This window comes from Portunus trituberculatus, chromosome 47 (genome assembly GCF_017591435.1).
Source record: "Portunus trituberculatus isolate SZX2019 chromosome 47, ASM1759143v1, whole genome shotgun sequence".
In the NCBI taxonomy this organism is placed as follows: domain Eukaryota; kingdom Metazoa; phylum Arthropoda; class Malacostraca; order Decapoda; family Portunidae; genus Portunus; species Portunus trituberculatus.
This window is the reverse complement of record NC_059301.1, coordinates 29058612-29079449: the sequence shown is the minus strand read 5'-3', so window position 1 is coordinate 29079449 and position 20838 is coordinate 29058612. Positions and strand designations below refer to the sequence as shown.

The 20838-nt window shown below is 41.2% G+C and overlaps 1 pseudogene; it reads right to left on the bottom strand.

Annotated features, from left to right (window-relative positions):
- LOC123498180 overlaps window positions 1-20838 on the bottom strand; it is a 218945-nt pseudogene that overhangs the window by 7489 nt on the left and 190618 nt on the right.

Below are 20838 nucleotides of genomic sequence, written 5' to 3'. Positions count from 1 at the left end.
CCGGCGATGGTTAGAACCGATACAGGGGCGATTCGTCAAGGGGCTCAGTGAGGTGTCTAGTGTTCCCAGCTGCACGCTCGTCCCGGTAAGCGGCGGGTTGTGATGCGTCAAGTTTGTGTGTTGTCTTCTCAAGGGAAAAAGAAAAAAAAGTCTTGCGTTTCTTTTTTATCTCAAAGGTGTGTCAAGATGGAGGGAAAACTGATTTATAAATCAAATAATGTAGGTAGTAAATAGTATATGAATATTTTCTTTGAGGTGTTATATGCCTTGTAACTGGTTGAGCTTTGTGCATTGAAGAAAAAAAAATGTCTCTTTTGTCTAGGTGCTTCAAGATTGAAAGAGGGTTAAGGTACAGGTATCTGTGTTAGGATCTAAGTGTATTAGTGTTTGAAAATTATCTTAAAATTGTTGTGTCTTCCAACTCTACCTATTAAACGTTCCTCATTTTTTTCGGTTACTTACACTGATTCAGAAGGGAAGTATGAGGAGGTGGGTTGGTACATAGAAAAGGATTTGTGCAGATAATTATATTTTTCATTGTTACTTTTATAATGGTGTATATCTTGTAATCATGTGTGGTTTTCTTCTTTCTTGTCTTTTTATACTATTCCAAGAGAGGAAAGTATCAAGAAACCTCTCAATCTAAATTGGGCAAACAGAATGATAGTCTTTTCTAATCGTCTTTTGAAAGGAGCAAAAACAATGCGAGGTTTGAAAAAATGTAGTCATTATTGCTTGTTGCTTTAAGCCAGTATTCGCTACACAGAAAATTAACAAAAGAGTACACGAAATAATAAAAAAATAATTCTTTGTGCTGGATAATTTTGCTGTCGTAATTTTGTTTCCATTTAAGCTGTTTGTTTCAGACAAATACCATAACATTTTCAGAGTACAAAGAATTCAGGATTAATTCTTACATTGTGAGTGAGAAGTAGCAACATTAGAAAACAATGACTTAAAATATCACTGCGGAAGAACAAAGGAAATTCGATTCACAATAGCTAGTTAAAGGCAAAGCTGGGCGTCACCTGTTTCCCTCGGCTGTTCTCATACAGCGGCCGCCGTTAAGGCACGAGGAAGCTGTGCAGGTCTCCGGCTCGTGGGCGTAGCAGGCCAGGGAACGAGTGAGGCGGGGAGTCACCAGTGCAGTCACGTTAGTGTCCACTACCTGCAGGCGAAAGAGGGAAGCTGAGCGTGTAGGAGAGCTTGCAGTCATTCTTACTTGCAACGCTTTTCAATTCAACCCAATAGAATTTCCTCATTTCAAGTAAAATATAAATCGACAACAAGCTGCTTAAGAGACAAAGGAAATGGAGTGTGTTCAGTGCGTGGAGCTCAGAAAACATTTAAAACAAAATGAATCATACTGGACTGACAATATTTTCACACGTACATATCTTACCTCTACCTTCCCCACCGTGCTATTCCCCAAAGACTGCAGCAGTAAACTGCAAGTAATTAATCTGAAGGGAGTGTAACATAAATAACAATCGCATCTGTCGTGTTGAAATGGCCATTTCATATCCTTGTAATCACATTAACGCTGAGTCAGCCAGTCCCAAAGTGAGGAGCGAACTTTTAAGTTTTCTGAGATAAGAATTAAATCAAGCAAGCTTTTGTATGTAATCTTATCTCAGTCTGCCCCGTAGGGTTTACATCGAGAAAGCTGAGGATTATCTAGTGGATTTACATCAAGCTGGGAGATCACGAACAAATTTTTGGACCTTCCTGAGTTTTTGAAGCCTTACAGAAAACTTTCCTGGGAAATATGTACTTGTAGATATGCAAAGCGTTTGCTGCTGAATGCTTTTGCTAATAGAATCTTGATGAAGAAGCAGGAGAGAACCCACCTGAAGAGGCAGTGTTGTGGAGGCGCTGGTGGCTGCCGAGGAGAGATCTGGAGCACCGCTGAGATCCCACATGGGAAGGTGGGGTGTTACTTGTTCCTGGAAACCCTTAGCCCATGTTCCTGAGGCAACAGTAGGATCCTCCACTATCACCTTCAGACCTGTCCTGTCTTCCATCTTTAAGAATACGAATTAATGTATTTACTGAGTGGAAATCGTACCCAAAAGTGAATACATATTCAATGTGAAATGTTATTTTGTGAATGTGTGAAATTCTTCCTTCTGTAATTGTATGATTAATGTTTTCTAACGTCATCGGCCTTTAGTTTTTTTTACAATGACATGCAAGAATCAGGCACTTTTTTTTTTATTTATACCATGTGGGCTTTTCACGGAAATTTATGGGCTAAAGGGCATATTTTTTTGGGTACCTCCTATCTCAAAGCCCACCCGCAAGGAAACCGTTGCCCCGAGTGAGGAAGCCCAACTTACACTTGGCTGCAAACCATCGTCTTCGTAATACTCATTAAAAATATAACTTAGTGTTAATTTCAGAAAATTCAAAAACTTTCATTAGGAAATCCTAAGGAAAGTTTTACATTTTTGATAAACTTGAAATTAATCTCCATTTACGTAGTATTTGTGAGGCACGATTTGAATGAAATGCTTGTTAGTGGGCACTGTGACAGCCAGCTTAGGAGGTCAGAATGGCGCTGCGTCCTGCACTGCACAATATGCCATTTTCGGGGAAAGCAAGGCGCCTGTTATTGATGAGTATTAAGAAGTAATTAGGGAGGCTGGCAGATCCAGAATGGCTGGCTGTGGGCCCAAAGACAGGCTATATTGGTGATACGTGGAAAAAAAAACTAGCAGATATTAACTAATCTTACAGCAATCCTCATTCAGCATATGTAAATAATAACCGCTATATATTGGAATATCCTTCTGTATGAATTAGAAAGCATAAGTCATGTTCTTCTCACAGCAGTTCTCCATAGAGTAATAAACGAATTTTGCTCAACACGTTCGATTTTGTAATACAAAAAGTGGTAAAAAAGACCGATCAATCCGGACTACTGAGCTCGGTAACATCCTTCTGAGGTGCCGTTCTCACTCACGATCGATGATCACGACTTCACGAATACGTCCCTCACTTCCGTAAGGCCATGAAGGTCTGTACATGTTATTCTTGCAGGTCATAAATAAGGATGATATCAGCAAAAATCCCTAAGGCAATGAAAGGAGACAGGGAAAGAAGTAATGTGTTTAAGCTTGCTTAAGTTTCATTAAAAAAAAGAGATAAGAGGGATTTGGTTGCAATTGGAGCGATAAATGAATGGAGTAAACTTAGATAATTTCATGAACAAAAATGGAGGATGTAAATGGGATTGTTTCAAGCAGTCCGGAACATCTTCTTGTAGACTCATTTGTTCTTATGTTTTTAGGCTAGTGTAACGGTAAGGGTGGTATGCTAAGGAGAGCCAAGGTGGATCGGGTGGATGTGGGTGGCTCTGTGGGTGTGCTCGTGTTTCTCTGTTGATTGTTCAGTCCCGCGTCACTTTCATTGTCTTTGTTCTAATGTACTTTACTATATTTGAAATGTATGTGGAATTGATTTGGAGCAGAGTTTTCTTTCCATGAAAATCCTGGCCAATGTGTTACACTAGGTAGATCTTTTAAGTCACCCTGATCAACTTTTTCATTGGTCACTCTTGTGTTACTATTCGAAGACACGGCCTCAAAACATCATTTACTACGTCACATAACACTCCCTGCATAACTAATTCCAGGCTTGTGTGGTACGGTCACTCGGTAACGCAAGGTGGGAATCCATATTTTCACCAATGTGAGATGAAATATTGCCTTGTTTTGTGCTGTTGCAACCAAGGTGTAATCATGTTTGCATCGCCGTGAGTGACAAACCCTCGTTATTAAATGTTATGAGCTGTCACTTCCTTCCTTTCTGTCCTGAACGCCCACTGCTTCCTCATTCATCATCCGCTTTACTTTATCATATTTGTTATTTACCTTCACCTGACTCTCTCTCTCTCTCTCTCTCTCTCTCTCTCTCTCTCTCTCTCTCTCTCTCTCTCTCTCTCTCTCTCTCTCTCTTCCATCATTAAAATTTCATTACCTTTATTTTTTTTCTCTCCTCGCTCAGAATGCAAGATCTAATTTGCATATTCATTATGTTTCATGCTCAACTTTATTTTTAACTTTTATCTGATTTCTTATTAAATGCATCATACACTACTCGGCTCGGACCCAACATTAATAACATCGCGACATTAATAACTTTCCTTTAATTTTTACATCACATTTACCATTATGTCGTTTGAATACAGTGAGATAATCCCAAGTCTGAAGGGAAAAGCAGGATGTGCCTTAAGCTAAATGAGGTAAGGCAACTTTCATCCGTGTGTGGTGAGAGAGTAATGACTTTCACAGCCTCTCATCAGTGTAGAGTAAGAGTAAATGATACCCACACCAACCCTCGTAATTATGTGGTGTGTCAGTAATTACACACACACACACACACACACACACACACACACACACACACACACACACACACACACACACACAAGCCAGAGGACCGGGGTTCGATTCCCCGGCCGGGTGGAGATATTTGGGTGTGTCTCCTTTCACGTGTAGCCCCTGTTCACCTAGCAGTGAGTAGGTACGGGATGTAAATCGAGGAGTTGTGACCTTGTTGTCCCGGTGTGTGATGTATGCCTGGTCTCAGGCCTATCCGAAGATCGGAAATAATGAGCTCTGAGCTCGTTCCGTATAGGGTAACGTCTGGCTGTCTCGTCAGAGACTGCAGCAGATCAAACAGGAAGAGAGGAGAAGATATAAGGAATTGGTGGAAGAGGCGAGAAGGAAAAATGATGAGCGGTCTGAGGAGGAAAGAGAAAAGTTTTTTTGGAGAGTTATAGGAGAGAGAGTCAGAAAGTGGTATGTGGAAAGAAGGAATACGGAGGAACCCCTAGAGGGAGCAGTGGGTGGACCGTAATGTATACTAATATAGATGGGATACTGTCAAGTAGATTGGAATTGCAAGACTATATGATTGTGGAGAAGCCCGATATCGTGTGTTTGACTGAGACAAAATTGCATGAAAAACAAAGATAAATTTGGATAATAAATATAATATATGGAGAAAGGATAGAGAGTAAAGGTGGAGGAGGAGTTATGATTATGACGAAGAAAGAAATAAATGTGGATAAGGTTTGGTATGGGAAGAACAACGCAGAAGTGATAAGCATAAGGATAAAAAGTGATGGAAAAGAATTAATAATCATGGTGACCTATGTACCTCCTAAAACAAATTCTTGGACATTAAGGAATACGACAATATGATCAAGGATACTTTACAGAGTTTGGAAAGTGTATTATCTGGAAAAAGAAAGGTGATACTAGTAGGAGATTTTAATTGTAAGGAGGTGGATTGGGAAAATCTAGTAAGTGGTGTTGGAGAGGAAGCATGGGAGAGAGATTTCTTAATCTAATGATGGAAAATATGATGGAACAGAGGGTGAAGGAAAATACTAGATATAGAGGAGATGATGAACCGGCTAGACTGGATTTGGTGTTAACAAGAGAAGTGTACCTATGTGGAGATATACAATACAAGTGTCCTTTGGGAAAGAGTGATCATGTGGTTATGGAAATGCAGATAGCAACAACACAGCGAAGGAAGGACGAGACATACAGGAGTGGTAGATTGAATTATAGAAAGATGGACACAGAAAGTTTGAAAAATTATTTCAGAAAATTAGATTGGGAGGAGATGTTACAAATCAGAGAAGTGCAAAAGAAATATGAGATTTTTATGAAATATTATAAAGAAGGAGTTATGAAATTTGTACCAAAGTATAAACCAAGAGAGGAAGGAAGAAAGGATTGGTTTAATGCAACTTGTGTTAAGGCTAAGGAAAAGAGAGATGTGGCTTGGAAAAGATGGAAAAGAGCAGGAATATACTAAATAAGGAGAATTATAGAGTGGCAAGAAATGAGTATGTGAGGGTAAGGAGGAGGAAGAAAGAAAATTTGAAAAGATATTGTAGACAAGAGTAAGGAACATCCAAAATTGTTTTACAGGTTCATAAATGGTAAACTTAAAAGAGAGAGTCCATTGAAAGATTAAAAGGAGAGCAAGGGATAGTAGATGACCCTAAGAATATAGCGGAATTGCTAAATAATAGGTTTCAGCAAGTATTTACTAAAGAAACAATGTTTGTAAAGCCTCAGAATGTACAAGGAAATGTGCACATGGATGACATTAAGATACCTAAAAGGAGTTATATAAAATGTTGGAGGAACTTAAAGATGATAAAGCGATGGGACCAGATGAAGTTTCAGGAAAATTATTGAAGGAGTGTAGAGAAGAATTGATTGATCCATTATATGATATTATAAGGTGCTCATTAGAAACAGGGAAGTACCAGTAGAGTGGAAGAGAGCTGAAGTGGTGCCCATTTATAAGGGAGGCAGTAAGGAAGAGCCTCTTAACTTTTTTTTTTTTTTTTACATTACAAGGGCACTGGCCAAGGGCAAACAAAGTGTTGGCAAAAAAAAAAATCCCGCTGGTTGCCAGGCCCTGTTAAGAGGAAAGTAGAAAGAGAAAAACAAAAAATCTAAAAGGAGGGTCCAGTTAACGTAAGAGGTGTCTTGACACTCCTCTTTGAAAGAGTTTAAGTCATAGGCAGGTGGAAATACAGACACAGGTAGAGAGTTCCAGAGTTTACCAGTGTAGGGAATGAAGGAGTGAAGATACTGGTTAACTCTTGCATTAGGAAGATGGACAGAATAGGGATGAGAAGAAGTAGAGAGTCTTGTGCAGCGAGGCCGCAGGAGGGGGAAGGCATGCAGTTAGCAAGTTCAGAAGAGCAGACAGCATGAAAACAGCGGTAGAAGACAGATAAAGATGCAACATTGCGGCGGTGACTTAAAGAATCAAGACAGTCAGTTAGAGGAGAAGAGTTGATAAGACGAAAAGCTTTAGATTCCACCTTGTTTAGTAAAGCTGTGTGTGGATCCCCCAGACATGAGAGCCATACTCCATACACGGGCGGATAAGGCCCTTGTACAGAGCAAGCAGCTGGGAGGGAGAGAAAATGGACGAAGACGCCATAGGACACCTAACTTCTTGGAAGCTGATTTAGCAAGAGTAGAGATGTGAAATTTCCAGTTTAGATTTTTAGTGAAGGATAGACCGAGTGTGTTTAATGTAGAGGAGAGGGAAGTTGAGTGTTATTGAAGAAGAGAGGATAGTTGTCTGGAAGGTTATGTCGAGTAGATAGTTGTAGAAATTGAGTTTTTGAGGCATTGAACAAAACCAGGTTTTCTGCCCCAATCAGAAACAAGTGAAAGATCAGAAGTTAGGCGTCCTATAGCATCTCGCCTTGAGTCATTTAATTGTTGTTGGGTTGGGCGTCTGTTGAACGCTGTTGAATAATGCAGGTGGTATCATCAGCATAGGAGTGGATAGGGCATTGAGTCAGATTTAGGAGATCATTGATGAATAATAGAAAGAGAGTGGGTGATAGGACAGAACCCTGTGGAACACCACTGTTGATAGTTTTAGGAAGAACAGTGACCGTCTACTACAGCAGCAATAGAACGATCGGAAAGGAAACTGGAGATGAAGGTACAGAGAGAAGGATAGAATCCGTAGGAGGGTAGTTTAGAAATTAAAGATTTGTGCCAGACTCTATCGAAGGCTTTCGATATGTCAAGGCCGACAGCAAAGGTTTCACCGAAGTCCCTAAAAGAGGATGACCAAGATTCAGTTAGGAAAGTAAGAAGATCACCAGTAGATCTGCCTTTACGGAAACCATACTGGCAATCAGAGAGAAGGTTGTGAGCTGATAGATGCCTCATTATCTTCCTATTAAGGATAGACTCAAAGGCTTTAGAAAGGCAGGAAATCAAAGCTATAGGGCGGTAGTTAGAAGGATTGGAGTGGTCACCTTTTTTAGGGACAGGTTGAATGTGAGCAAACTTCCAGCAAGAAGGATAAATAGAAGTAGAGAGACACAGATGAAAGAGTTTGACCAGGCAGTGAGCGAGTTCGGAAGCACAGTTTTTGAGAACAACAGGAGGGACTCCATCCGGACCGTAAGCCTTCCGAGAATCAAGGCCAGAGAGGGCCAGGAAAACGTCTTTATAAAGAATTTTAATTTTAGGGATGAAGTAGTCAGAGGGTGGAGGAGTAGGAGGAATATGCCCAGAATCATCCAAAGTTGAGTTGGTAGCAAAGGTTTGAGCGAAGAGTTCAGCTTTAGAAAAGAAGAGACAGCTGTAGAGCCATCTGGATGAAGTAAAGGAGGGAAAGACGAAGAAGTAAAGTTGTTAGAGATATTATTGGCTAGATGCCAGAAATCTCGAGAGGAGTTAGAATTGGAAAGACTTTGACATTTTCTATTGATGAAAGAGTTTTTAGTAAGTTGGAGAATAGATTTGGCATGATTACGGGCAGAAATATATAGGGCATGAGTTTCAGCAGTTGGATGGCTACGGAACCGTTTGTGAGCCGCCTCTATCATTGACAGCACGAGAACAAGCAGAGTTAAACCAAGGCTTTTTAGCTTTAGGGTTAGAGAAAGTATGAGGAATGTATAGCTCCATGCCAGAGATAATCACCTCTGTTATGCGCTCGGCACAAAGAGAAGGATCTCTGACATGAAAACAATAATCATCCCAAGGGAAATCAGAATAGTACTGCCTTAGTTCCTCCCACTTAGCAGAGTTAAAATGCCAGAAGCACCTCCGCTTAGGCGGGTCCTGAGGCTGCACTGGAGTGATAGAACTGGTAACGGAAATTAGATTGTGGTCGGAGGAGCCCAACGGAGAGGAAAGTTTAACAGAGTAAGCAGAAGGGTTGGAGGTTAGGAAAAGATCAAGAATGTTGGGCGTGTCTCCAAGGCGGTCAGGAATACGGGTAGGGAACTTCACTAGCTGCTCTAGGTCATGAAGGATAGCAAAGTTGAAGGTTTGTTCACCAGGTTGGTCAGTGAAAGAAGATGAAAGCCAAAGCTGGTGGTGAACATTGAAATCCCTAAAATGGAGATCTCAGCAAAAGGAAAGTGAGATAAGATGTGCTCCACCTTGGAAGTCAAATAGTCAAAGAATTTTACATAGTCAGAGGAATTAGGTGAGAGGTATACAGCACAGATGAATTTAGTTAGAGAGTGACATTGAAGTCTTAGCCAGATGGTAGAAAATTCTGAAGATTCAAGATTGTGGGCACGAGAGCAAGTGGTGTCGTTACGCACGTATGCGCAACATCCAGCTTTGGATTGAAAATGAGGATAGAGCAAGTAGGAGGGAACAGAAAAGGGCTGCTGTCAGTAGTCACAGACAACTGTGTTTCGGTTAGGAAGAGAAGATGAGGTTTAGTAGAGGAGAGGTGGTGTTCCACAGATTGAAAATTAGAACGAAGGCCACGAATGTTGCAGAAATTGATAGTGAAAGTATTAGATGAAGTGTCAAGACACCCAAGGTCGACAGCAGAGGGGCAGTCCGACCTGGGGACATTTATGGTCCCTCCCAGAGGGGACTGAGGCAGGGCGTGGTGAAGCCATTATTAAATTTTGATTTGAAGAGAGTGTAAAAGTGTAAGGTGTTGTAGTGTAGTGTAGGAAGTAGTAGAAGTTGTCTTTAGAGGGCAGGCTGCAGCTGCTCAATTGTATAAATGAGACCACAAATATTGGTGAGAGAGGAAAACTTAAGTAGAACTACAAGATCGCATAGTAAAAAGATAGCCAAGGGAATATGCTTGAAGGATGTGAAAAAATATAGTTTCCCACAAAGATGTGTGGAGGTGTGGAATGGTTTGAGTGAGGAGGTGGTGTCAGCAAGGAGTGTGCATAGTTTTAAAGGAAAGTTGGATGTGTGTAGATATGGAGACGGGGCCACACGAGTATGATACCCAGGCCCTGTAAAATTACAACTAGGTGAATACAACTAGGTGAATACACACACACATCCCTGGCCTCACTTCTGAAGATATTGTGTTCGACTGGGGGTACAACAAAATTAGTATCTCTCTTGGCATCCAACAGTTTGGCAACATAAGCCTTCTCTCTTCACTACCTAATCAGATTCCTTGAATTCATTCACAGTAACCTGGGCAAACAAAACACCTCTCTAGCAGTTGCTTTTGTTGACCTCAGAAAAGACTTTCATCTTTTAGATCACACTATTGTCATCAACAAGGTCATCACTCAGGGTCTGCCTCCCTACCTGATAGCATGGCTTGCTACTTGCTTAAAAGGACGCGATTGACCATCCTTTATCAGGGCTCCGCCTCCTCTTTCCAAGAGCTGACATGCGGAGTAGCACAGGGCACCAAGATGGGTCCATTGTGTTTCCTATTACTGATTAATGACGCTCTCACCAACACCCCTCATCACAGGAAGTATGTGAACGATTACACCGTGGGTGTGCTAATCAACAATAGAGACCCGGACAACTCGGCACTCTAAGTAACTTTGGAGCAACTGTAAGTGTGGACTGAGGAGAACAGAATGTCAATCAACCACAGACTAAGGTGATGCACATCTGTACCTCCTCAGCGGCAGTGTCCCCCGTGTGAAAATAATAACACTAACACCAGCTATTATTAGTGTCGTTTGAGAGAACAAGGAACCACCAAGTTAAATCAGTGTGGCGTGTGAAAATGACACCAACACTAGTTCTCGTCGGCATCTGTTGTGATGAGAATAGTGACATCTCAAGGCCGTCTCATCAGTGTGGCATATGGGAGTAGTGGCACACCCATCCACATCACCCCTCGCCATCATGCTCCATGAAAATGATAACACTCATATTATGTTTAAGCTCATCAAGTTTATGATATTTCTTTCCAATCTACTGAGAACAAAGGGTTTCAAGTACCAGATAATTTATGTGTATGAGTTTGAGATGGAAAACTAATGCAAGAAAATTGGAGGGAGGCTGCAACGACTTACAACGTGCGCGTGTAGTCCTAGTAGACCTTGCAGCTTAATCGGGTCCATAAAACGATCTCTCCCCTCTCTCACGCTCAGCCATACGCATGTAGACAAGCGAGCTGTTGAGGCACCAGGCAACTCGGTGTCGTTGTGGCGTGTCGCCGGCTCCGGGGTGGTGGTGGTGGTGGTGGTGGTGGATGGGAGGGATAGAGGTTCTTCCTCGGTAGAATGAAGTGTGTCCAGTCTAGATCTGGGTCGCTGGTGGTGTTGGAGGCTGTACACGCTGACTATCTCCACAGTGTGCGTGGCGTCACCCACTATCCTCCCCACAGCCTCTACCAACCGTCCTAGGCCACCGCCTCCACCCTGACGTGAGCGGACACAAAAAGAGAAACACTATTTAACGAGAGGAAGTTATTCTTTCTTCATAAAATGCTTAAATCGTTACCTTTAAATTGTTGTGAAATAATTGACAGTAAGAAAAGAAAAAGTGCAATAATTGAGCTCACGGTGGGTGTCCATCCCTGTGTGAGGTGCTCGGGTGTGGTGGGCGTGAGGGTCACGGCAGCAGCGTGACCCAGGGCATCAGGGGTCAATAGTCGCACAGCCACGGTCACATTAGCTGCTACGCCCGTCTGTCCCCACACACTGTCACTGACCACAAACTGAAGCTCGTACCTGTACAATAACAAAAGACACACTAAGAGGAGTAGCATTTGATGGAGGCTGAAAACAAGAGAGAGAGAGAGAGAGAGAGAGAGAGAGAGAGAGAGAGAGAGAGAGAGAGAGAGAGAGAGGGTGTATTAACGAGTTCGGTGGAGGATGAAAACAAGAGTATCGGTGGGTTTGGTGGAGAATGGGAACGAGAGAATTAGGATGTTTAGTGGACGATGGAAACGGGACACAGAGAATCACTGAGGGTGTTGGAGTGAAACATGATAAGGGTGATTATTAATGTAGATGATACCTACACCTTGAGGATCACAAAGACGTGGCCACTGTGCGCTATATGAATAAAGTTAAAACCTTTCACTTACTATATGTTCCGTCCCTTTGGTCAAGGAGGACAATGCCATCTTGTTCATCACTAAAAACTTGTGATCGCAGTACAAAACCGGCTCTGTCAGATAACAGCCAAGGACTTTACCACTTTGTGTGTGTGTGTGTGTGTTTCACTGTTTGATCTGCTGCAGTCTCTGACGAGACAGCCAGACGTTACCCTACGGAACGAGCTCAGAGCTCATTATTTCCGATCTTCGGATAGGCCTGAGACAAGCCACACCACACACCGGGACAACAAGGTCACAACTCCCCGATTTACATCACGTACCTACTCACTGCTAGGTGAACAGGGGCTACACGTGAAAGGAGACACACCCAAATATCTCCACCCGGCCGGGGAATCGAACCCCGGTCCTCTGGCTTGTGAAGCCAGCGCTCTAACCACTGAGCTACCGTGTGTGTGTGTGTGTGTGTGTGTGTGTGTGTGTGTGTGTGTGTGTGTGTGTGTGTGTGTGTGTGCGTGCGCGCGCGCGAAACTATAAATCTGCCACTTGCAATATTATATACATCACGAAATTCTTTGTGTGTTTGCTGATTTAATGTATTATGCAAATATTGTCTTGAAGGTGGTATCGCATGATGTCTGGCCTGGCATAGAAAGGACTTTAGTCATATCATGTGTGCCGCTAATGGGACGTGTTCACTACTCCATGTCTGTTCTCTGCATGTAAGCTACATAGTTGGAAATATTTCATTCCAATTCTTGATTCACCACCATTCAATAAATAAAACTACTGGTTATTAGGGGACGCAACATCGCATCTGACCTGGTCTCGATCTGGCTTTGGTAAGAAGAGACTGAAGATTTATAACCTTTAGCTAGTGACTTCAAAATACACCATGTGTCAATCATCCTCACATATAGCGAAACGGTAAACTTGTGATCAAACTATTGCGATACATGTCATGCTTTAGTCAATGAAAGGTTCAGAGGATGATAAGTGATTCAGCACATTAAGTTTCGACGCTGTGCTAGAGTTTTATCGAACGTTTTAGTAACATGTGCGTTGGAGGTTTGGTGTGAAACTCTTACATCACTGAATTCATGTGAATGGTTTATATGGGGGAAAATGCAAGGGTGAGTTTCTTTTCTTCTGGTTTGGTTCCCACTCAGTATGCAAACGAAAGAGTGGGCTTCCTACCTAGCCGCGGCCGTGATGGGAAGAAGCAGGTGTTTTGCGTGTGACGGCGGGCCTGCAGTTTTCATCACAGGCCGCCATGTTCCCTAAAAGCTCTTTTCTTGACGCAATGCTGAAATGGATTTTGCACTTTGACGGACAGCAAGGCAATTTTAAGCCATGACATTGCATATATGAAGATGATGGTGATAGGAAATGTAATATATTCGTTCGACGCTCTGATATTATGTGTGTATTTCTATATAAAGAATTTACTTGGTGCAGTGCTCTAGAAAACAAAATTCTATCGTACGTAATTGAGAACATAGATGGGGAAGAATAGATGACAAAGGGAAGAATATGAAAAACGCCTTTAGTTTCTCACTGACAAAATGATATAGGCCAGCTGAAATTTCCTTACTCTGATACACACACACACACACACACACACACACACACACACACACACACACACACACACACACACACACACACACACACACTAACCAAGCAAGTTATATCTCATATGTTCCTCTACTCCATCACAACTCCAGCAATTCTTATGCTGCATCTTTGGGAGTTCTTTGTATTGGTATCGCTTGGACAGAGAAAACAAAGGAGGAGGAGAAGGAGAAGGAGAAGGAGGAGGAGGAGGAGGAGGAGGAGGAGGAGAAGTAGGAGGGGGAGAAGTAGGAGGAGGAGAGGTAGGAGGAGGAGGAGAAGTAGGAGGAGGAAAAAGATGAAGAAAAGAATAAGAAAAGAAAACGAGGAAACGAAAGAAGTAGAAAAGAGGAGGAGGAGGAGAAAGAGGTCAGAATGAAGAAAATTAAAGCAAAGTATAAGAGTTTCCTTCATTCCTGTCACGTCTTGCACATGACTTGGTGCTGCCTCCTCCCTGACTTGCCCTCAGCTCCTCCTTACTCCTGATGGCTCTCCATTCTTACTTTCTCCATCTTCTCTCAATGCAATACCCCTTCCGTGTCTCACTCTCACATCTTGTCACTACTGGTTAGATTCTTCGGGTATTCTCTTGCTTCTCCTCCGCTTCCTCCTCCTCCTTCTCTGCCTTCCCCTTTGCTGTACAGTGTCTCTTTCTTTATATTAGATGACGACCAGTGTTTCTATTATCTTTGTTCTTCCCTTGTGATCGTTTGAGGTTCTCTATCTTGGCGCATTCCTCATCTTTGTCTTCTTTCTCTACGTATTCTTTGTCTTAATCGTCGTCTTTACTCTCCTACATTTGTTATTGTAGATGATTGAGTATCTCATCGAAACACTCCAAAGAAGCATTAGATGGGCTGATCTTTGTTTTTCCTTTGTGTCCTTTAGTATTGTTTTTAAAAGTTATTGTCTTCCTTCTTGTCTTCATTCCCATTTTTTTTTTTTTCACCTACATCTCTTATTTCAGATGATTAAGTGTAACTCATCAAAACATCTTCGTCAGGGACATTAGATGGGTTGATGTTTGTTCCTCCTTTGTGCTCTGTGTTTTTATCTAGAGATCCATTGCCACCATTTTCGTCTCCATTCCTTTTATCTTTATTCTCTTATTTTAGATGACAAAATGTAGCTATCCAAAAAAACATCCTCTATTTAATCTTCTTCCACCCTTTCTCCTCTTGGGTCTCAGTAACTCGCCCGCACCCAGTGTCTCCCACGTCGCTCATTACAGTTCTTTTCACCTCCGCGAGCCAAGTCTGATCTTCCCCATGAGCCTTTTTTTTTTTTGTGATGCATTATTTCATTATCTCCAGTCTCTCTCTCTCTCTCTCTCTCTCTCTCTCTCTCTCTCTCTCTCTCTCTCTCGAATTTCCATCTCCATTCTTTTCGCTGTGTTCTTACTTTATCGCTTCCCGTTCTCCTCTATTTCTGTTAATAATTTTTCCATTCTTTCTTTTCGTTCTCTCTTTTTAAAAATTTTGTTACTCCTTTATTTCCTCTTTCACATCATTATGTATTTTTTTTTCCTATCTTCTTATCGGTACTTGCTCTAACTCATTACGGTGGTTCTTGTGGTGCTCTTCTCCTTCTTCTCCTCCTCCTCCTCCTCCTCATCATCATCATCATCACCACCATCATCCGGTCCTTCTTCCTCTTTTCGTTGTTGTTGTTGTTGTTGTTGTTGTTGTTGTTGTTGGTAGTGGTGGTGGTGGTGGTGGTGTTCTTTTGTTGTTGTTGTTATTTTTGTTGTTTTTGTTGTTGTTATTGTTGTGTTTCTCTTTTTCTCTTCTCTTCTTTTTTTCTCTTCTTCCTCCTCCTCCTCCTCCTGCTCTTCCTCCTTATCCTCCAAGTATCAGCGAGGTATTTGTAGGCGGCAGTGATCGTTGCAGCGTCAGTGAATGGAGACGTTGGCAGTGCAGGCGATAAAGGCGATAGTGGTGATATTGTGAAATGGTCGCGGTGAGGACTGTAAGAAAGCGAGCATGAAGATAAGAGAAAATTGCATAACTCTCTCTCTCTCTCTCTCTCTCTCTCTCTCTCTCTCTCTCTCTCTCTGTTTCGTTATTATTTTCGTCAGATGGTAAGATTGGGGACTTTTTTCTCTCTCTCTTTCTTCTTATTTTTCAAAGAAAGAATAAGGTTTACTTTGGTGCGCGATTGTCTCTCTCTCTCTCTCTCTCTCTCTCTCTCTCTCTCTCTCTCTCTCTCAATAGGTTTCTGGCGCCGAAAGCAAATCCACAGTAGATCACTTTCTCTATTGTTCTGTGTTATCTGTTTCTCAATTGTTTTCATCCTCCTTTTCCTCCTTTTCCTCCTCCTCCTGCTCCTTGCCTGCTTCTCTCCTTTTCTTCTGCCACCACTAGTATTTCTATCTCTTTGTTTTACTTTTTCCATATTTTTGTTTTGTCGACTGGTACAATTATTATAATTTCTTCCAGCGATGCTCCTATTGGTCTTGATCATCTTTCTCATCTTTCTTCCTTTCCATCTTTATGTATGTCTTCCTGTTCCTTCTTCCAGACACTCGCCTCTTCCTGCATTTGTTGTCTCTTTATTCACCGTACCTCTTTCCTGCATTGTTTCTTCTGCTCTTCTTCCGTGCTCTTCGCCTCTTCTCTCCTCTACCTTCACGTCTCGCCTTCTCTTCCCCTCTTCCCCCCTCCACTCTCTCTCTCTCTCTCTCTCTCTCTCTCTCTCTCTCTCTCTCTCTCTCTCTCTCTCTCTCTCTCTCGCATCACACTTTGGCAATTTAAAGAGAGACATCTTGGCTCTGATACAGCCCATAAATTCTATGCGAGACATTATTCCAGGAGTAGGGATGGAAGGAAGGACAGGACAGGGAGGGATGGATGTTAGGAATGGGGAATAGGAAGAGAGAGGAATGGTGGGAGTTCGGGGATGCCTGTCAGGGGAGGCTAGTGAGGGAGTGGGTGTCAGGAGGGGATGTAGGAAAGGGATGGAAGGAGGCGGTGAGTGTTAGATGGAAGCAACACTTTCTCGATGCTTGCACTAAAAGATTGGGAGAGGAAAGAGTGAAGTGTTTTGCTGAAAGTTGCCTTCTTTTCGCTTAGGTAAATTGAATTTTGTAAGCATCGTTGTGTTTTATTTAATTTTGTGTTTATCTATTATCTCTGTGCATTAACTTAATTGTTTTTTTTCTATTTCTATTAGTTTGTCTTTCTGTGCGTGAAATTATTTGCTGTGTAAATATTTTTCTATCTATTCATTTCTCTATTTTCTGTTTTTTGTCACACATTTATTTTTTTGTTTCTTTTATGTATGTGTATTATCTATTCACATATCCGCTTTTCTCAGCCTGCCTCTCTGTAAACAGGTAATAACAGAGTAGGAAGTGAATAATATGAATTAAATGAAGCCTTGCAATATTCGTTATCATGGACGCAGTGAACCCATTCCGAAACTTGACTCTGGAACTGATTGCTTCTGATCTTTCATTTACACGACGCGGCGGTACTTCCCCGTCGCTTTGTCGCCCCGTGCGTCCTTGTCGAGATAATGAAAGGAGGAACGGAAGTCATGGGCGAAGTGTAGCTTGACTTTGCTCATTTTGCAGGAATCGATTGATGCAGCACAGATAGCAGTCAGGTGTGTGTGTGTGTGTGTGTGTGTGTGTGTGTGTGTGTGTGTGTGTGTGTGTGTGTGTGTGTGTGTGAAATAGTTACTTTTCTTCGCTGGAATCCGACGGGAATAAGAGTGTGAATGATGTGTGTTTGAGTGTACGGTGCTTTTCCGGGGCCTCCCCGTATGTAATCACCAATCTGGTATGTGTGTATATATATATATATATATATATATATATATATATATATATATATATATATATATATATATATATATATATATATACACACACACACACATATGTATGTTGTGAAACTGAACAACTTGCAGACTTAAACAGATCTGAGAGCTTGAAAATGAGAGAGCAATGACAAATGTTTGCAGATAATCATTAATGGGACTCCCCCTTTTATTATGTTGTCGTCTGTATCATCTATCCTCTGCAGCTCCATTATTCAAACCTACCTGCTTTATATCTCTAATTTCATTCCTTCATCTAAATTTCCTGTTGAATATTCCATTTCATTTGGCGTAAGATTACTGGCAAAAATATTTTCTTCCGTGCATTTTACCTCGCCTTATTTTGTTCATTTTTTTTTCTTCATAACTGGAGAACTGAGTTATTTCCAAAAAGTCACTATACAATTGAGGTTGATAATACTGATGATTTGGAGATAAGTACTGCCAATTACAAACAAGTGGGAGTCAATGATTGTGCTTTATCACTGCTAGTCTGTTTAATGCACTGCACTATATACGTGGCTGGTATCCTTCCCTTATAACTAGATATTCTCTTATCTAGGTTAGTGTGTCGCCATACTGAGTAATCTGCCATGTTCTCGATTGATCTTTGCTAAACTGTTCATTAAGTTCCGAATAGTATATGCAGTTCATTGAGATTGTACGTATGAGTCTGTATAAATGCATTGATTTTAATGACTAATTAATTTGCTCATACGCACACACTCACCCCCCCCCCGTAGCTCAGTGGTTAGAGCGCTGGCTTCACAAGCCAGAGGACCGGGGTTCGATTCCCCGGCCGGGTGGAGATATTTGGGTGTGTCTCCTTTCACGTGTAGCCCCTGTTCACCTAGCAGTGAGTAGGTACGGGATGTAAATCGAGGAGTTGTGACCTTGTTGTCCCGGTGTGTGGTGTGTGCCTGGTCTCAGACCTATCCCAAGATCGGAAATAATGAGCTCTGAGCTCGTTCCGTAGGGTAACGTCTGGCTGTCTCGTCAGAGACTGCAGCAGATCAAACAGTGACACACACACACACACACACACACACACACACACACACACACCGTTATTGCTCTCTCATTTTCAAGCTCTCAGATCTGTTTAAGTCTGCAAGTTATTCAGTTTCACAACATATATATATATATATATATATATATATATATATATATATATATATATATATATATATATATATATATATACACACACCAGATCAGTGATTACATACGGGGAGGCCCAGAAAAAAGCACCGTACACCGTACAATCGAGAGGGTCCGGGTTCGAGTCCCGGAGACGGCGAGGCAAATGGCCAAGCCTTTTAATGTGTAGCCCCTGTTCACCTAGCAGTAAATAGGTACGGGATGTAACTCGAGGGGTTGTGGCCTCGCTTTTCCGGTGTGTGGAGTGTGTTGTGGTCTCAGTCCTACCCGAAGATCGGTCTATGAGCTCTGAGCTCGCTCCGTAATGGGGAAGACTGGCTGGTTGACCAGCGGGCGACCGTGGTGAATTACATACACACACACACACACACACACACACACACACACACACACACACACACACACACACAGAGAGAGAGAGAGAGAGAGAGAGAGAGAGAGAGAGAGAGAGAGAGAGAGAGAATATTGCGCATTATTTAGAGAAACAAATGTATGCAGACTGCAGACCACAATACACAATAAGCGTACAGAGTAATAACATGACGGGAACATAATGTGTGGCAAGGACGTTTCCAAAAGTTGGAAGTGACCTGCATGCAAACGGCAGACGCATTTGTAAGACTCAGTTAAACCAACAGTCAGCAGTGAATCTATGAGCTTCTGTGAACAAAAACGATAAGACGAGTATATACGATGATACTGGAAACGTTTGCTTCTTTCGTTACGTCAGAGCCCTCAGCTAAGACCACTCTGGCACTCATATATGTTTTATTCTTTTCTTTTCACGACATAGAATACTTGTTAAAGCATCACTAGATAAAACCTCCCTTGAAAACTCGAATAACCTTGGCTAGAACCTGTGAAAAGTAAGAGAAATAACATGCGGAGTCGAAACGTTTGAGAATGTGGTCTTTGTATCGTAAACTGCATTCAGATGTGGATATTGTCGAGTTTGTTGTTTGTTCGGGATAGTGTTGCGGCGGAGTAAGAATGATGGCTGTGCATGTGGATGAGAGAGGGAGAGACGACAAAGACCAGTAAAGAGATGAAAGATTACATAAGAGAGAATGAGAGGTTCGAGTGTGGACTACTTTAACAGTGTCCCTGTATGAGTACGGAAAAATTATCCTGAAGGAGAAGAAAAAGAAAAAGAACAAGCACAAGAACAAGAACAAAAACAAGAAGAAGAAGAAGAAGAAGAAGATGAAGATGAAGATGAAAAAGATGAAGATGAAGATGAAGATGAAGAAAAAGAAAAAGAAGAAGAAGAAGAATTAGAAGAAAAAGAAAAAGAAAGAGAAAGAGAAAAGAAGAAAAAAAAATGAGAAGAGAAGAAGAAAAGAAAAGAAAAGAAAAGAAAAGAAGAAGAAGAAGAAGAAGAAGAAGAAGAAGAAAATGAAGAAGGAAATGAAGAAAATATTAGAAGAGAAAGAAAAGAAGAAGAAGAAGAAGAAGAAGAAGAAGAAGAAGAAGAAGAAGATGAAGAAGAAAAAGAAAATGAAGAAGAAGAAGAAGAAGAAGAAGAAGAAGAAGAAGAAGAAGAAGAAGAAGAAGAAGGAGAAAAGAAGTAAATGAAGAAGGAGAAGAAGAAGAAGAAGAAGAAGAAAAAGAAGTAAATGAAGAAGAAGAAGAAGAAGAAGAAGAAGAAGAAGAAGAAGAAGAAGAAGAAGAAGAAGAAGAAGAAAATGAAGAAAAGAAGAAAAAAGGAGAAAAGAAAAAAGGACGAGACCAATAGAACTTAAAAGTTAATTCATAAGAACTTTCTGATAGTATTCTCAAACATTTCAGTGTCTTATCTCAACTACTTATCATCACAGGTTTTAATGGAATTTATTCATGTCTTCAAGGGAGTGTTCATGGTTTTAATGATAGTATAACAAGAATTCTGCATTATCAATACAAAATAAATATTCATAAGAATCCGAATGATATTCTCTGAAGCCTTTGAAAACATACGTAATGAGAGAAGAAAACAATTATAGAAGGATCAAAATTACTAAGATTTCCAAGTGTTGTTATTACAGAAGATGGCCTGATAAGGATTATGCATCATCAGTGAAGGAAAAAAACTGATAGGAACCTGGTAATTATTCCTGTGACTTTTAAAAGCAGACCTAATGAGGTTAATTGCTGATATTTATAAGTGTTTTCAATGTACTATATAGAGATGATTCAACAAAAGTTTTGTAACATCAGAGGGAAAGAAAAATTCATGAGGATCTTATTTCTTATTACTGCAATCTTTGAAAATGGGCTTTTAAAAGAAAAATTATCAAGGTTTCGAAGAATGTTTTCGTGGTAATGATAATAAGGATAGTCTAGCAAAGACTAATGAGTACCAAACCAGTTATTCCAGTAGTCTTAAAAAGATAATCCCACTGAGCAAAATCCTTCAAAATACGAGCTAGGGTACGCCTGTTCATGAAG